Source organism: Triticum urartu, chromosome 2A (assembly GCF_056163025.1).
Source record: "Triticum urartu cultivar PI428250 chromosome 2A, HENAU_Tu73, whole genome shotgun sequence".
NCBI lineage: Eukaryota > Viridiplantae > Streptophyta > Magnoliopsida > Poales > Poaceae > Triticum > Triticum urartu.
Window position 1 is genome coordinate 377,974,068 of NC_141874.1, and position 16,341 is coordinate 377,990,408.

At 49.8% G+C, this 16,341-nt stretch overlaps 1 long non-coding RNA gene across 8 annotated transcripts; it reads right to left on the reverse strand.

Moving 5' to 3' along the window:
• Positions 1-978: 978 nt before the first annotated feature.
• LOC125537370 (uncharacterized) lies at positions 979-5,737 on the reverse strand. 8 transcript variants are annotated; one of them, XR_015616494.1, is made up of 6 exons: positions 3,783-5,725; positions 3,636-3,711; positions 2,794-3,119; positions 2,564-2,722; positions 2,431-2,467; positions 979-2,326 (listed from the first exon to the last, which is right to left on the reverse strand). It is a non-coding gene; the product is annotated as an uncharacterized LOC125537370 (long non-coding RNA). The 8 variants fall into 8 exon arrangements; XR_007295842.2 differs by having other exon boundaries at positions 979-2,722; positions 3,783-4,938; positions 5,150-5,737; XR_007295841.2 differs by having other exon boundaries at positions 979-2,078; positions 2,259-2,722; positions 3,783-5,727.
• Between the last annotated feature and the right edge of the window lie 10,604 nt (positions 5,738-16,341).

The following is a 16,341-nucleotide window of genomic DNA, read 5'->3' on the forward strand; positions in this document are numbered from 1 at the left end:
TAAAGGGTAAGCAGAAGGCGTTACAGGGCGGGCATGCTCTGGCGAAGGGGATTTCTCTGTTCCCTCTGTCAACAGGAATAGATGGACAAGAGGTGGGAGCCACGGTGGATCCTACCACCAGCCATTGGAGGCCCCCTGTGGCGGGATCTGTCAAACTGAACACGGATGCAGTGTTTTTAACCGGCAGCGGTGATTCTCACTCGGGTGCAATTGCGCGAGACTAGGGGGGGGGGGGGGGGGGGGGGGGGGGGTCCGTATCATCTTCTCGCTGTCTGAACATGGCTTGCGCTGCAAGTCCGCTGAGGAAGCTGAAGCGCAAGCTTTTGCTGACCGGGCTGCAACACTTGTCCGACCTCTGTACGGGCCCATTGATCGCGGAAACAGACTGTATGCACATTGTGAATGAGCTCAGGTCGGGCGTCAGTAACTTGTCTGCATGTTACCCAGTACTTGCTGATATCAAGGTGGAGCTGGCAAAGTTTGCTGATGCTCAGGTCCAACATGTCAGCAGGAATCAAAACAAAATGGCTCATCTACTGGCTGCCCGGGCTAGGAGAATGGATGGAATGTACATGGTAGCGGGTGTTCCGGATGATCTAAACGTTGCGCTAGTTGCTGACCTTGTGTTGGCTGAAGAGTAGATTATGTACTCTTTCCCCTCAAAAAAAAGTCTTTGTCTTGGCCATCTCCGATCGGACGTGGCGACAGGAGTGCGAGGGTGTTTATTCTTTCTTGAAGACGTTGTTGCGAAAGGAGTCGGCTTAGTCGTTGGTGTTTATTTCATATCTTGAGTGATCCCGCTATAGTTGTCCATGCCTTGTACTCTGCTCATTAACTAGTGGTTGGGGCCCGCTATTGCGGGCCTCTTGAGAGGTAGATGGGCGGTGCCAGGTGGGAATGCACATCTTCTGATTAGTTTTGTGAGATGTGTCGTATATGTCAAAATACAGATTATGAAAGCAATGACAGATGCAAATGTAAAAATACGATAGAGCAATACAAATGTAGTGCACATTATCACGCTTTGGACGAAATAATACAAATCTTGGGAAAAACGTAGCAGCATAAATATGATTCACGATGTAAATTTAGAAGCATGCAGATATCAACATTTAGGCATTCAACCCTGGAATGATATTTTGCAGTTTCAACAGAATACAAATATCATAAGTGAAAGGTTGTTTGCACCAAGAGGTGTTGATCCCGTGACCTTCGGGTTTCACCAACCTTCTGAACCTGAGATAGCACAAATTAGAATGTTACCTCAATGTGATGAAATGCAACCTTTATTACTGGCCTAATGATTTCAAGGGATTAATATAGTAAACCATCTCAGGAAAGATCCAACATTATTCCCAAGAAGAAGCAGTTTCCAAAACAGCAAGATGTATGTATGTCATCAGGAACATTAGAGTCTAAAAAATAAAAGGAACATCCTACGTACAAACCTAAAGGAAACATGATATAAAACTACAACCGAGTGTATTAACTACGTATAGATAAGTCACCAATTAATAGAATATGGACAGAGGACTGGAGAAAACATAATAGTTACTTGTAGGTTGCATTGTCGTTGCTCATGATCAATCAAAATTCAAAAACAAAAAGGTAGAACAACACTGTTTTGTGATAATGCAAAGAACAAAAAGATGGATTTAAAGTTATCGAGCACTGCTAGGAAAATATTGTCTTGAAGAACGAAAGGTAAGAAAGCAATAAAGCAAACGTTGAACCAGTAAAAATATCCTCCAAGCTTTGCCTGAGAAGTGAAAACCCATCGAATATATTCTCGATTGCATATTTGTCTCTGTCGAGGTAGTGACTCTACATGAAGGATCTCCAAAAATTAGAATAAAGTTGCTTTTTCCTTTTTGAGAGTTTGATAGCAAAGCTGCAATGCATCAAAAAATGATTAGACTCGAGAAAAAAAGAAATCTCTGCTGTTTTATAGTCGAAGAACAGGCGTGCGTCCAAAAAAATACAAAAATACTGAATTTGCCGGTGTAAGGAACTTGCAATGATACACTGAACCTCCACCGGCAGAACAAAGAAGCTTCAATCTGCAGAGATCGTACAGCCTGAGATATAACAGGGAAGGAACTGTTAGGGTGGAAAAATTAATCCAAAAGAACTTCATCTGCACAGACCATGACCATCCAAATGTAAACTGAAACAACAAGACTGTTCCAACATTCTAGAGAATCAGAAAAGGCTCTAAGATTATGACACTAGACAAATGACGACCAATAAATTCTCACCACCCTTGCAAGCAATTTGACAAATACTTCGTCTCCATTGATTGATCACCTTTTGCTTGCCCTCTCATCTATCAAATAAAAAATTCCAAAAGTCACAATCAAGAAAAAACAGTATCCATTTATTAGGAACTTGAATCCAGAACCGGGGAAACCAAGGAAGGAGCCATTGTACCAGAGATTCGTCGTGGAACGGCTCTTTCTGCCGCCGCCTGTCGTTTTATCCAAACTCATGGACCGTGAATCAACTACTGAACCAACTTAAAAACCATAGAAATTAAGGGAGGGGAAGAGGAGGAAGACCATACCGTCAAGAAGGTCGATGTCGAGGAGAAAGAACCAAGGGACGCAACAGATGGCATCGTAGCCGTCGTCGACGAGCTAGCGGCACTGCAGCTCACCGCCCGGCCAATCCAAAAGTACTTTACTGTGTACCGATTGTGAAAAATCCAAATCCACAGGGCATCCTGATATGCATATCCCTCATGATCACAAAATGAGTTATAGCTCTAACTTTTCTAAATGCTGATGTGAGTACCTCGAGCAGTGGTGGCGGCAGTGGGAGGCGGGATGGGAAGAGAGCACGGAAGGTGAGAAGGAGACCAACACCGGTGCCGTGGACAGACGGCGAGCAGCAGCGGCGGATGCTCCTGCCGAGGAAGACGGTGATGGAGTTGCGGACCACCACCGCAACTCGAGTTGCTTTAGTTTGAGACGTCTAAATTGCCCCGAGGGCACAGTTTAGCTAGTTTAGAACTGGATTTTGACAGACTGGGCAATGGAGACTGAGCCACCAACTATCTCGATCTCCCATGGAGATGGTCTATTTTGGCTGTTACAGTCTGAGCCATCATCCCATCTTACCTGAACAAGAGGGCATCATTTCAGTTCACAGATAACCAGTGAACCGTCCGACTATAAATTCATGCTTGATAAGAAGGTACAACTCTTAATGCATCTTCAGTGATCTACATCTAGAGCAAATTAGGACATAACTCCTCATATCAATTCATTTTTCTAATTAGACATTTTCATAACCATGCTATGTTTAAAAAAGTACCCCTACCCAAAAGTTAAAATCTACAAAAGTGCATTTCAGGCTCCATGGGAACACACTTTTTTGTAAGGATGTAAGATGGATAGGCAAGTTGCTCTAAATAAATTTCAGGGTGAATGAACCTGAATGTGACGGTGGGCCTTGGCACACTGTGTCACTTTAAAGCCTCACCAGGAGCATTTTAAGCCAAATTCATGGTCAGACAACATAAAAGGTCCGAAAGAAAATACATGTTTCTAGAATACTGCAAGGAAATCCAAAGATAATAGTGTTCTGAATTGCTAAGAACATAAATGCTTAATACAAACGATCGGAATACCTACCAGCAGGCTTTTCCATTTTGAACCAATCCACCTAATGGGGTCTACTTCATTAATACCTGTAATCATTCTAGATCGCCTACAAAACAGGAAGTAAACTCAGTAGATATTGTACAAAACAAAATTTCAGTTGAGTAGAATGAGACAGACCTCTCATTAACATCTTGACTCCTGTACTGAATCTTAAATCTCATTCTAATACAAAATGGACGATTCAAGCTCTTCAGGCACTTCCAGTACGGAACAATAAATCCGAATGCAGTAGGCCTGTAGAGAGTTCAATAAATGCAGATTCAAAATCTTTATGTATGTTTTGTGCTCACCAAACGTAAAAGGAATAGCTTTTCTATGGTTCCAGTGAACAGGTTTTACTCGTCTTTTGTAGTTACATATTATAAGCTATTTTATTGATGAAAAATATGACATATATGTGCCCAGCCTAAAAACCTACAAATATAACCAGGGTGCTATCATACTGTTAGAATTAGATACTGATAGTTTTGCTTCAAAATCATAATTAATGATAGGACTGCAGAGAGCAGTTTGACCATTATTTCAAAGACACAACTTTTGTAAGGTGCTGTGTTAATAGCACAATAAAAAGAACAAACACTATAAGTTGCAAATGCATGATCCAACCCATATTAGTAAATTTTGGGCAGTATAAATAAACTTGCTTATGGAACATAGGTTGTGGTGTAGGGGAAGGTTGCCAACGAAACCTATGCCAGTTCAGAAAAGGGCTAAACAAAAGAAAGAGAACAAGAACAATGGCTTACAGAAATAACTACTTGTGAGCTCAAAGTGGAAATTTCGGACAGTTGAAGCCACATCTTCCATATACTACTATTTAACAATGCTCACTAAAATAGTCCTCCATGATATAATAGGCATGTGTGTTTGAAGACTAAATAGCAGTTACAGAGAGCTTCTTCAGTGGACTTTCTTTGCCTCCGAATTTGCAGGAACCAATGTGTTCAAACTAATATTTAATGTCTCTAGACTAAGGCAAGCATGCAGTATTGACATCTCAAGTTACAGCGCTCAGTCAAGGAGATCCTCAAGTAGTTGTGGAACCTCCCGAAGGAATCAACAAGCATATCCGATGAGGGTGTTTCCACTGGTAGCGCTTCTGGCTTTGTAGCACAACAAGTCGAATATGCATTGGAGCACTGGCTCTGTAGCACAACAAGTCGAATATGCATTGGAGCACCTATTGCTGTAGGTGACTCTGGTTGAAGCGGAAGTGCTTGTCAGACTTCGGAGTCCTAACCTCAGAGCATCAACTTGCAAAGTTTTGGTTAACCTGTTATACAGAAACATCGAAGCTGATACACGAAAAGGCTTAATTTTCTCGACGAATCCACCGACTACGGAAAAAAAAACTCCACAAGGCTAGTCCAGCAAATTTGATCGTATCGAAAACTGCTAGCTCATCTCCAAATCGACATTGAAAAAAAAAATCCGCACAATCGAGCAGAACGGGGGATAGATAGACCGCGGGTCTGGGAAGGCACCTGGTGGTCGAGGACGTCGAGGCGGCGGAGCTGGTGGTGTAGCCATTTCCCGGCGACGGGAGAGGAGAGGGGGCAGGGGGTGGGAGCAGCAGCGGGCTGCGGGACGGTGGGGGAGCAGCTCGAGTTGAGCGTGATGATGTCCTCGGATGCCGTCTCTCATCAGCATCGCACTCACCTTGGGGAACCCGCGCGTGGAGCTAGTCCGGCGACGCCGCTGAAGAGGAACGTCCATGAGGCGGAGCCACACGTGGGCGGGACGAGCCACCGCAGGCCGCCAAAGCCTCGCCGGCGACGAAGGGGACGCCGCGCCCGTAACCCTAGCCATGGCTGAGGGTCGGCAGCGAGCGCGGGAGGCCGGATCTGGAGGGATGGGAGGAAGGAGCAGAGCGAGGGAAGGTCTTCAGTCTGCCACCCGCTGTCGGACTCGACGGAATCGGCCGGCGCGAGTGGCCGTGGCGGCGGCGGCGGCGAGGAGTCGCGGGGGAGAGAGGGCTCACGAGAGAGGAGAGAGAGAGAGGAGGCTTGCCTATGGGGACGGGGGCTGGGAGCTGGCCAATCTCTCTCTCTCTTGCTTCTCAACGAATCGAACTTTTTTGTCCCGTACCTAGTCCGACGTGTACATTGTGAGAGGGCGCACATTGTGCGCACGTTAATGCTTCTCGATGTAGTATTTAGCATCACTGCTTTGCATTAACTTTAATAAAAATGGAAATGTGCATAATAATGATGTAGAGGCTGGTGTTTTCAACCTCTCTTTTTTTTGTGGAGGGGGGGGGGGGGGGGGGGGTTGCGCTCATTGTGAGAAGAAAGAATCTTGATTAAACATGTCTACCAATTATTTGTTAATCTTATCCTATTCAACAATATCATCCAAATTGGAAAGCTGAAGAAATAACATTTTTTCTTAGAACATAAGGTGACACACAGTATATACACTACCAAACCCTAGGCGGGCATCATTTGATATATAACAACAAATTACCAATGTGTGTGGATGTCTGGATCCAAAAACAATTGACTAATGAAAATGCTGTTAGTTGTCAACCACTAGTCGACTACTAGTAGGGTCACTGTGCCAGTTCAAGGCTTCGACCCTGGTATGCGAAAAAAAAGATTAGAATCATGGAAACAATGTGTAAAGGCATGTTTCGATGAAAGTGAAGTACAAAAAGGATTGAATTGTAAGTGAGCATATGTATGAGGTGGAGGATCATAACACAAGGGGGGGGGGGGGTATCTATTCAGATTTGGATTGGATGGGCTTCATGAGAACCCGCTACTCAATTCTCGTGAACAACCAAAAACAAGGTCGGCTTGATGTATCCTTCTGTGTGGTTTTCATGTCAAATCTACATTAAAAGAAAAGTCGCTCAAATTTCTAGTCTCTTTTATCTTGTGTTTTATCCATGTACTCACGTTGTGATAATTCTTCAGTGAGGGGAGCAATGCGGATCGGCTATAGCGACATGAATCCATGTGGAGCGGATAGTCAAAATGGTGTTTACCCGCGATGGATGATGATGTAGTCTTCGTATCGGCCCTCTCTCACCTTATGCTGTTTTGTCCTTCCTTTGAGATTGCTTTATGCCTTCATTTGGATGTAATAAGTGTGATATGTATGATGTGTATATCTTATTATGTAGAGGTAGGTGTAAATATTTTGTTGATTGTATTATCTTGTTGTGATTTATCTTTTAAAAGGGTTGATACATTTATTGAATCACTAAAAACTCTACTTATCAAAGAATATTCTTTCCTTTGAGAATTGTTGAACCAAAGAGGCCTGTCCTAGTATGACCCACTCGCATGCCACCTAAGTGTTCAGTTAGGCATCATACAACCGAATTGGGTCCGATGGTGAGGGTGTGTGAGAGCACCAGTTCCCTCCGTGTGCTGCCACTGCAGGGCTGATAAAAGCTTTGCTCGAAGATCGAATGGCGTGCACTCTGTTAGAAGAACAAAACGAGTTTATGATCTGTTCTATTTCCAACATCATTTGAGACTTAGACCTTAATTGGGTTGGTCTTTCAACAATTTCTCCTGCCATTGGTTCCTCCTTCTATGAATGGTGGTCATCGATGAGGAATTGTGCATCGTCCTGCCATCCATCAAGAAGAAGAAGATGAACTGCATCGTTATCTTGTTCAGTTTGAAAGGAACACAATAGCAACATGTTCGAGAAGAAGCATAACTCAATTGACCACCCAATTGGTCAAGTGAAGTGCGGACCCTATTGTTGATACAAGGCTGGCCCTATGTCTCGAGTTTGTGTTTAGCCAAGGTGTTAGGGCATATTTCTCCCTTAGTGGTTTTGGTGATTGATGACAATGCATTTGCGAACTAATAGTGTGCATTGAGAATTTCAGATAATCTATCTTATGGCACAAGACGATTGGAACCCCTCTGGATATTGATAAAGATGGTGTTTTCTTGCGTTTCTTTTTTGGTGGACTTGAGTCGTAGGAACGCCGTACTATTAAGAGGGGGTCCGCTTCAGAAAGGTTTGGGTGGAATCAACACGTACACTATCTCTGCACCCTCGTTATTTCCCGACAATTGATCTTGTCCTTCCTTGTGTTTAAACCTTGATAAAAAAGACTAAGCGGTAGTACCGCTCTGTGCAACGGTAGTACCGCTGCAGCGATACTGCCGCTGTGCAGTATGGCTCCTACTTCTGCCTAATTTATTGGTTCTATAAACGGGCGGTAGTGGAGTGGCAATTCGCCACGGTAGTACCTCTCATGTTTTACTACGGGGCTAACTAGCTCTCAACTACCGCGAGTTTACGAGACACCTATAAGTTAAGCGGAAGTACTGCCGCTAGCCATTGTAGTACCGCTCCAGTGGAACTACCGCTGGCTAGTACCGCGGCGTGTACCGCTTATTTTTCTATTCTGGAATGGTTCTGTTCCACGAGCGTTAGTAGGGCGGCAGTACCACTCCTTGCAGTACTACTGCCCTGCCCAAACCTACTACCGCTGGTATCGGCTATAGCTTAACTCCATGCGGTAGTACCACTGGAGGGCGTGGTAGTACTGCTCCTGCAGCACCATCGCTCCCCTGACTTGCTTAGGTTGAATTATGCGGCCAATACTTCCGTGCCAATGGATGTACCGCTCACCCGAGCGGTACTACCGCTTATGCACGGGCTGTGGGAGCATAATGGTTGGATTCCTTCTTCCACTATAAAAAGGAGTCTTCTTTCTCTAAGTTGACTACCTCTTCCTTCTCCAAGCTCAATTGTTGCTCCAAAGATCATTCTTGCCCGACCTCTCTCCCTAGCCAATCAAACTTGTTGATTCTCTAGGAATTGCTTGAGAAGGCCTAGATCTACACTTCCACCAAGAGAAATTTGATTCCTCTTAGTGTTTGAGCACCCTAGACGATTGAGGTCACATGGGAGCCAAATTCCATTGTGGCGAAGCTTCGTGGTGTTGTTGGGAGCCTCCAATTCGGTTGTCGAGAGCGCCCCAACCTTGTTTGTAAAGGTCCGGTTGCCGCCTTCAAGTGCGCCACTAGTGGAATCATGGCATCTCGCATTGTGTGAGGGCGCAAGGAGAATACAGTGGCCCTAGTGGCTTCTTGGGGAGCATTGTGCCTCCACACCGCTCCAATAGAGACGTACTTCCTCTCAAAGGGAAGGAACTTCGGTAACACATCTTGATGAGGACATCAATACCATTGTTACACCCACAGCCCTTGCTGCTATACATACTGGACCAATTACTAGAGCTCGCGCACGCCAATTAAATTACCAGGTACTTTCGTTTCTTGGTAACGATTCTAATGTTCGTGAGAATATGATGCTGCCTAAATTGGATACATTTGTTTTGCTTACAAATGAAGGGCCTAGCTTGGACAAGAAAGATGAACCTTGGAGCAAGTTCAAGCATGGAGATGATGGCATGCGCAAGGGGAACAAGAACAGAGTTACAAGTGATGATTTCAGGACTTTGAAGCCACCATAATGAGTGCATGAAGCCTTGGACGAAATATACAAGATGCCACTTCATAAATTTTGTCCAGAGGCTATTCTAGGTGCTGCATCACCTTATTATTGTGCTATGCCCATGTAATTTCGAAATACTTGAGTATATGCTATTTTTAGAGTCCGTGTGTGTGGGGAAACAAGAGTTAGGGTTGGTTTCGGACCCCTCCTCCAAAGGCCACGAAATTCCCCCCTCTTCCTCCATATATACAACCCTTAGGGCATCGTTTAGACTATGGATTTTATTTAGATTGAAAGTTCGCCACAGCTACAACTTCGCGTACTTCGTTTGTGTTCAACGACCAGACCAATACGTCACAGAACCCCACTTGATCAATAAAGCTTTCCTCTTATATTCGCAATATCTAGATTACAATTTCAGTTTCTTTCTTGTTCTTCGTTTTCTTGCAGGAAATAGACCCTCATGGTCAGGTTGATCATGCTCCGGCGTGGTCAATAACCTCTCGGAGTTGGTTTAGAGATTGCTAAGGCACGACGTCCTCGCTCGTTTTAGTCGGATCATCAAAGTCTACTCCACCATAAACGATAGCCACCATCTCATCGAAAGATGGTACACCTTTGCCTCTATCAAGTGGTATCAGATTTCCAGGGTGCTCGGTGAGATTTTACAAATTTTCGTATTTAGATCGAGTTTGTTCTTCATACCTAGAGTCCGTGAAAAAGCCAAAAAAATAAGGTTAGTTCATCATATCCGAACCAATCTGAGCCTTTGCATGATCTTTTTAGGGTTTTTGCTTTGTTCAAATTTGTGGTTGCATCGTCGTGTCTAGTTGCTGGTCTTAGCGTCTAGTCCTTTGGAGTTTCAAGTTCTGTCACAGTTTGTCACGCCGCCGCCGCACCATCTTCATCGTTGCTGCCATATACCACCACCGCTGCCATATCCTACCACTGCTGCCATATACCACCACCGCTACCATATCCCACCAACGCTGCCATATACCATCACCGCTGCCATATCCTACCACCATATATCCACCACCAATCTGATTTCTTTTCATATTAGGTTTGTTTTCGAGACCCATCTATTTTCCGATTCGTGTTTCCTTGCCTGGGTAGGTTTCGGAAAAAAGTGTCTGGAGACCCCGGGCAGTTTTTAGGCCAAAATTTCAGCGATCGAAAATATTTTTTCCCTATCCTATTTTTAGATCCCAAGGAGCGTTTTGAGACACTCGCCATCATAGTCATTTTTTGTTGCATTTTTCATCATCGCTGCCCTGATTTGAAAAAAAATAGTACAAAAAATTTCGTGCCTATCCTATTATTTTGAATTGGGAAGAGTTTTGAGACACTCGCCATTACAGTGTATTTTCACAAAAAAGGAGCGCAAAAAAAGAGCGCAAAAAACTAAGAGTGTGCTTTTCCCTTGTTTACGTGTCGCGCCGTGATTTTGTAGTGTTCTAGGCTCGCGTCTCTAGTACGGTCTAGCCTAGGACCAGCACAGTACCGTCGTTGAGCGTTTATTCAACTTAGCATCTCTGAATTGATTATTGCTGACCCTTTTTGCTACCATATTATAAGCCTTCCCAGGTCCACATATATCGGTGATTTGGGAACGGGGGTACCCAGACTTGCCTGCATGCGGCCCACGGCGTGGCTCCATCGATGGCCTGGTATGACCCATCTTCAACATCAACAACTCAAGACCCCCGTGAGGGGCCAAGCCTTGCGAGGCGGACGACACCGAGAATCCCGCGGAGGGGGGGGGCTTCTCAGGCTCGCTCCCGAGGAGCGGAGATTTCTATGCAAGGTTCACCTCGCGAGGTTCAGATGACGTGAGCCATGACGATCAAGGCCAGGCGGGCGCCAGCGGGCGTAGTGTACTAGTTTCCTATTTGGTGCTAAGGAGGCAAGCGCAAACGCGGAGTCGCGAGGAATCAAGCAAAGGCTTCCATTCCAGTGCAACAAGACCAAGACCGCCAGGACGGCAGGACAGAGATCATCGCTGAGCCCACCATGGCGTCACCACCAGAGGCTTTTGCGGACGAACACTACTTTTGTCAAGGTAGCATGTACTACTTGTCTCCCTTCAAATTTGGCCGTTGTGGGATCCCTTCCCGCCTTCATTTGGGAAGGACCAAGACCACTATAAATAGGACCTAGCCACCACCATAGAGTGGGACAGATCATTCAGACCATCCTCATGCCCACCAGCTCATCGAGCACAAGAACGCCTCTGCTCTTGAGGTTGTTCTCCACTGTACTAGTTCATCCTCAGCCCCTCGAGGCCAATCCACCACAAAGCAGGAGTAGGGTTTTACACTGGAAGGTGGCCCGAACCTGGGTAAACTACTGTGTCTCTTTCCGATCTGGTTCATCGAGCTAGGCCGTGAGATTAGCGAGCGGGCAGACTGGGGAGGACGAGTTCTTCGCACGCACCCCAGAGTTTGAACCTCTCAAGGGTCTGCGGAACCCGAAATCCGACAGTTGGCATGCCAGGTAGGGGTGCATCGGAGCCTCTCTTCCACCGGGCGACTCGCCACCGTTCCACCGCTTCCATGGCTGACGCCCGTCGAGCCCATGCTGAGCGTCGGGCCTCCCTCACCGCCCGCATCACCCAGACGGCGCCTGCTGGTGGGCCTCCCCTTCGTTCTCCATCGCCTGCCGCCAACGCATCTACCGGCCCAGCGGGGCACGAACAGCAAGCTTCGTCACTGCACCCCTCTGTGCGGCATGATGGGCGCACCGCTACCCCATCGCTGGCTCCGGCTGGTTCGTCGTCCCATGCTCGTCGTGGGGAGGCAGACGCATAGGCTGCGTTGCTCAGGGCATGCGAGCTCCTGCGCTACCGCCCCGTCGATGACCTCTACGAAGACTGGCTGGACCGCATCGCCGAGCTTGTCAGCGTTGGTGGGGGCTCTCCTGCACCGTCTCCCTCGCTGCCTCACCAGCCGCCTGCTGCGGGTGGCATAGCCCACGGAGCACCTCCTCCACCTCCCCATCAAGACGCCATCGTGGAGCCAAGGCGCGAAGTCCTGTGACGCGGCCCACCGCGTAGGGCGCCGACGCGTGAAGAAGAAAGCTGCCAGGTGGTCCAGCGGCCGCAAGAAGATGCTCGTGCACTCTCAGCACTGCCACGTCAAGACCGCACGTCGCCTGTGGCGGTGGCGCGCGAGTGCCAAGATCAGGATCCACCTCCACGACGGGCCCCCGTGACCACAGCGGGTTGCCACGCCTTCACTCCGGAGCTGCGCAGCGTCGTTTGGCCGGGGAAGTTCAAGCCCGACCTGCCTCCACACCACGACGGCACCCCCGACCCCGTTGAGTTCCTACAGCTCTACGAGCTGAGCGTCGAGGCGGCTAACGGTGACAAGAAGGTTATGGCGAACTGGTTTCCCATGGCCCTCAAGGATGGCGCGCGCTCGTGGCTCCTGAAAGTGCCCGCAGGATCGATCTCCTCCTGGGACAAGATGTGCGAGCGTTTCGTCACCAACTTCCAGGGCACGCGCGACCGCCCACCAGCTACGGGTGACCTGCGGCGCATCAAGCAACAGCTAGGGGAGACCCTGCAGAAGTACATCCAGCGCTTCAACAACGTTCGTCTCAAGATCCCCAAGGTGTCGGACGAGGCCATCATCTCCGCATTCACTGATGGAGTCCGGGATGTCAAGATGAAGGAGGAGCTCACCATACACGAGGACATGTGCACGGCTCCGGAGATGTTCAGCATGGCGACCAAGTGTGTGAGAGATGAGGAGGGGTGCCTCTCCCTTCTCGAGCTCCCTGAAGCTGACCCAGAAGATAAGAAAGCCAAGGCCAAGGACGTGAAGCACAAGGGAGCGGCCGTGCTCGCAGCTAAACTGGAGATGAAGCGCGACTGCGACCACCCGGAGTCGTCCAAGGGCAGCCGCCCGTTCTGCGTCTTCCACAACATGCACAGCCACAACACGAACGACTGTCAGGAGCTCAGGGCCATCCGTGACGGGCGCCTCGGTCGCCGCCCTGAGCGCAACGATCGAGGCTACGACCCCGGAGGATGCTGAAGTGGAGGATGCTGGGACGACCGCGGCCCCCGCCAGGAGTGGTGCGATCAGCCTCTATGAGGACCGTTGGCAGGGACAGCCTCGCGAGGGCCCCTGGAGAGACCAGACTCATGAGGACCGTCCTTAGGGCAACGTTGGGCTTCCTCCGCTGCCACCGCCACCAAGAAGGAACGACGACCATCATCAGGACGAGGGAGCTGGGGGATTCCAGGAGCCTTGTGATGTCGCTTGCATCCTAGGCGGCACTCAGGTCCCTGCCTCCCATCGCATCTTCAAGCAGTTTGCTCGTGAGGTGAACGCGACCCTCCCCAAGCTCGAGGCTACGCGTCCGCTCAGGTGGTCCAAGTGCACCATCACCTTCAGCTCGTCCGACCAGCTCAAGTGCGCAGCAACTGTCGGCGCTCTCCCGATGCTCTGCTCGCCAACCATCAGCAACGTCCTCGTCACCAAGACTCTCATCGATGGCAGTGCGGGGCTCAACGTTCTTTACATCGAGACGTTCGACCGGCTCCAGGTGCCCTACGACCAGCTGCAACCCACCACGCCCTTTTCAGGAGTGACTGATGACTCCACCACCCTGATAGGGCAGATCTGCCTCCCTGTCACCTTCGGCACCCGCGACAACTACCGCACAGAGCTCATCAACTTCGACGTCGCCCACATCCATCTTCCTTACAACGCCATCCTTGGGTATCTGGCCCTGGCCAAGTTCATGGCAGTGACTCATCATGGTTACAATGTGCTAAAGATGCCAGGAAGCCGCGACATCATCACGGTCGCCTACGAGAAGAAGGACGCAGTGTGCTCTCTTGAGCGCGCCTACCAGGCTGCGAGAGTCGAGAATCCAGATGATGAAGGCATCATCTACCCTCCTGAGGCTATCCCCAAGAAGAAGAAGCAGTTGTTCCGCCAAGAACCTCAGGGGAGCGGTGTGTCTAGCGTCACCGCCTCAGAACCTACACCCACGGATGGGGCGCCTCCCTCTCTCACATAGGAAGGCGCCCGACGCCTCTCTCAGGCTGGGCACAGGGGCTCTCCTCTGGAGGGCTTCTGACCTAGCCAATGTCACGAGGGAGGCACTCGGGCACCACGTGGAGGCGTGCTTCAGCGCGCGTTTCCGCCAGGAGGGCACAAGGCACGAGGCGCCAGGTGCTCAAGAATTCATCACCAAGACAACCGAGGAGCTTCAAGAGGAGAGAGCCATGCACGACGACCGTCGCCCACCACCCGGCGCGGCTCCTTGTCCTGGGAGGACAGCGAGCTGCGTGCCTGCGTCGATATCCCTGGGCTCAACAGGGCCGCGTCTCAGGAGCGCTTTTGGCCATCGCGCGATGGCCGGAGCGAGCCCCCCCACAGCTACGTTCGCATGCCTTTTGGCTTACCGAACATGGTTGTTACGTTCCAGCGCCACATGCGGAGCGTCCTAGCAGCTCAGGAGGCCAGGCACCATGCGGTCCTGACGGAAATGGCGACGGTTCTTCACGAGCCTCCCGGGCTGCCGGAGCCTCCCGAGGTTCAGGACCTAGGTGGCTCATGAGGAGCGACTTCCTCAGCGTGCGTCTTCAGTGTCTTTAAGTACTTCAACATCCCTTCAGCAATGGTGCCAGGTGACGTTTTCTGCTTCATTCAGGTGGGGGCGCCCCTCGGGCTGCATTATACCCATATCGCGTGGGTCTGTCCCTGTGACATGTATCATTCTTGTATCTTCTAGTCATTCAGTTGGGGGCGCCCCTCGGGCTACATCATCCCCAGGCCGCATGGGTCTGTCCCTATGGCATGTATTGTTTTTCCACATCTATTAGAGCTAGCTCTACCCTATGCATGAGATGATTTATGTTATCACCCGCTTGCCTGGTGTCTTGTCGCCCTTCCTGGCCTCCCGCGCCGCTGACCGGCCTCTTTCTCATCCCGCAACGGGGGCTACACATGCTGGCACGACGCTTGTGCTCGGGTCTGTCCCTGCAACACTGATAAATCTAAGGGATCGAGCTCTGGCTCACGGCTCGCCCCACGCACGTCACCTCACCAGGTCCTTAGTGCCTCCATCTCCTTGCGGAAAGATCAGCGGCAAGACAACAAGCACGTCAACGAGTTATGCTCTCCTCTCAGACTAACACGTAGGAATCCCAGGAGCTCGGATGCAGGCGGCCCCGCCGCCCGCCCCTTTTTCACGCAATTCACTTGCACGTTAAAGTGGGGGCTCCTGAGCACCGCACCCCAGGAGCTCCTACTAACTCTCCAGCCCTCACCCCCTGGCCTTGACCACGGTATCACGACCTGGCATACTAGCGGCGGCTGAGCCTCGTTTGAGGGTTGGGACCCGAGGATGTAGAGTGCTTAGATGAGAGGGGAAGAGGGAGGCCGGCGTGAGCCCTGCCTGGAAGCATCACCAGTAAGGTGCAATCAGGCACTGCGTGAAGGAATCTCCTCAGGCTCGCTAAGATAAGTCACCCATACATGTCAGTGCGAACTTCACTGTCTGATGCTTTCACCCCCTGTGATCTCACTCCGGCAATGCCACTTCCCTTTTCGGCCTCCAGGGAGCTGCTTGCACGCCAAAGGGGACCTCTTGAGCATCGCGCCTCAGGAGCTCTTACCGGACCTCGGGCCGCTCACCTCCTGGCCTTGACCATGGCATCACGACCTGGCATACCAGCGACAACCGAAGCCTGCCTGAGGACTGGGACCTGCTGGCGTAGAGCGCAAAGCTACTGCAAGAAAGAAAAGGGGAAACAATGCCGAAGCAAGATACACAGCTGCAACCTTATACTAGGAGTAACAAACTTTGGAGCAAAAGCATTACAGTTCTTTTTACATACCCCCACGGGGTTTGTCACGATCTTGCGCAGCAAAACAAAAGAAGGAAGCCTCAAGGGACCCCGACTGATGTGCATCATTGACGACGCCCAGTGGACGCCGCGGCCGCGCTCCGGGCGCGGCATGAGCTCGGAGGCATGTAGCTATCGTCGCTGGACTCCTAGGATTCGTTGGGCTCAGGAGAGTCGTTGGATTCCCACAACTCGCCGCTGCTACTGGAGGGGTTGTCGGTGAGGCCGGAGGCGGGCTCAACGCCCACGGTCGCGCCGCACGAGCTGCCTCCTCCGGGGCAGCACTCTAGCCGTCGGCCTTCCTCATCAAAGACCTTGAAGAGCAATGTGGAGGCGCCACCGTATTTGGAATGGATGGCAAGGGCCCCTTCTGGG